Source organism: Morus notabilis, unplaced genomic scaffold (genome assembly GCF_000414095.1).
Source record: "Morus notabilis unplaced genomic scaffold, ASM41409v2 Scaffold485, whole genome shotgun sequence".
NCBI lineage: Eukaryota > Viridiplantae > Streptophyta > Magnoliopsida > Rosales > Moraceae > Morus > Morus notabilis.
In genome coordinates, this window is record NW_010364290.1 from 897,605 (window position 1) to 899,774 (window position 2,170).

Below are 2,170 nucleotides of genomic sequence, written 5' to 3' on the forward strand. Positions count from 1 at the left end.
TTCAAAGTCAATAATGACAAGAAGTTCAAAAAGCCTGGTAATGGCCAAAAGAAATTTTTTAGAAATTGTTTCTTTTGTGGAAAGAAAGGTCATCGCCAAAATGACTGCAGATACAATAAGAAAAAGGAAGAAGTTAACACCAACAATGCCAATGCCGTTGAAGAGAAATCCAAAGACATATGTGCTATGGTCTCGGAATTACAAATTGACATGATTACCGAAACTAACATAGCTGCATCTAGATCCTCCGATTGGTGGCTTGATTCCAGTGCCACAATCCACGTTTGTAATGACAAGACTATGTTCTTATCTTACAAAGTGGAAAAGGAAGGACAAACGGTTCTCATGGGGAATAATGATGCAGCGATGGTTGCCGGGAGAGGAGTGGTGGAGATTAACTTTACTTCCGGAAAAAAGCTTACATTGAACAATGTACTTCATGTTGCTGCTATTAGAAAATATCTTGTATCCGTTAGTCTTATGTGTAAGAATGGGCTTAAGATTGTACTTGAGGGCAATAATTGTATTGTATCTAAGAATGGGATCTTTGTGGGAAAGGGGTATTCTTGTGATGGCATGTACAAACTAAGAGTTAATAATAAAGATGATGTGAATTATCTTTATATTGTTGATTCTTTTGATGTTTGGCATGCACGTTTAGCACACTTAAATTTTAGATCTTTGAAATATATGTCTAAACATGGTTTGATTAATTGCAAAGATATTAAAAATGATAAGTGTGAAATTTGTATACAAGCAAAGATGACTAAGAAATCTTTTCCTAGAGCCGAACGTAATACTCAAATATTGGATATGATTTATACCGATATTTGTGAGTATAATGGTATTTTGACTAGAGGAGGAAAGAGATACTTTATCACTTTTGTTGATGATTATTCTAGATACACTTATGTGTATTTACTTAGAACAAAAGATGAAGCATTTGCTAAATTTAAAATTTATAAGGCTGAAATTGAGAACCAAAAAGACAAGAAGATCAAAATGGTTCGAAGTGATAGAGGTAGTGAATATTTCTCAAATGAATTTGATGCTTTCTGTGAAAAGCATGGTATTATTCACCAAAAGTCAGCCCTTTTTACTCCTCAACAAAATGGAATGGCTGAAAGAAAGAATAGAATCTTTATCGATATGATTAACTCTATGCTTCTTAATGCTAAATTGCCTAATGATTTATGGGGGGAAGCTTTACTTACAGCATGTCATGTTCACAGTAGGATTACATCTATGAAAACACATGTCTCTCCATATTAAGTATGGAAAGGAAGAAAACTAAACTTGATGTATTTAAGGGTGTGGGGCTGTCTAGCCTTTTATAGAATAATTGACTCTAAATCATCAAAGTTAGGAGCTAGAGGTATTAGAAGTGTTTTCGTAGGTTATGCTGAAAATTCCAAGGCTTATAGATTATTGAATCTAGATTCTAATGTTATTGTAGAATCAAGAGATGTTGAATTTGTTGAGAACAAGTTTAGCCTTGATTCTTCCATTGAATTAGAATCTAATGTTAATCAATCATATGTTGACATTCCCGGTACCTCCACTAATAAAGGAAAGAGTCTATTACATCTTTCGAACCGAGAAGAAGTCAACGTGAAAGAAAAGAAAAGAACCTAGCACCGGATTCTATTTCATCTCAAGCTTTAACCTTTTTGGTTGAAGGAGATAGAAATGGTGTACTTAATAAAATACCATTGTTGCTTAATATAGAGGAAGATCCAAAGACATTTAATGAAGTTATGACTTCAAGGGATGCCTCCTTTTGGAGAGAGGCTGTGAATGATGAAATGGATTCGATTATCTCGAATCAAACTTGGATCTTGGTCGATTTTCCTACGGGATCAAAACCAATAAGCAACAAATGGGTGTTTAGGAGAAAGTATAATACCGATGGGTCTATACTAACATTCAAAGCTAGATTAGTAGTTAAAGGCTTTAAACAAAAGCGTGGTATAAACTATTTCGATACATATGCTCCGGTTGCTAGATTGACATCCATAAGATTGCTATTTGTAATTGCATCAATATGCAATTTGCATGTGCATCAAATGGATGTTAAGACGGCTTTTCTAAATGGTGATCTTGATGAGGAAATCTATATGGAACAACCCGAAGGGTTTGTACTACTTGGAAATGAAAAGAAGGTTTGCAA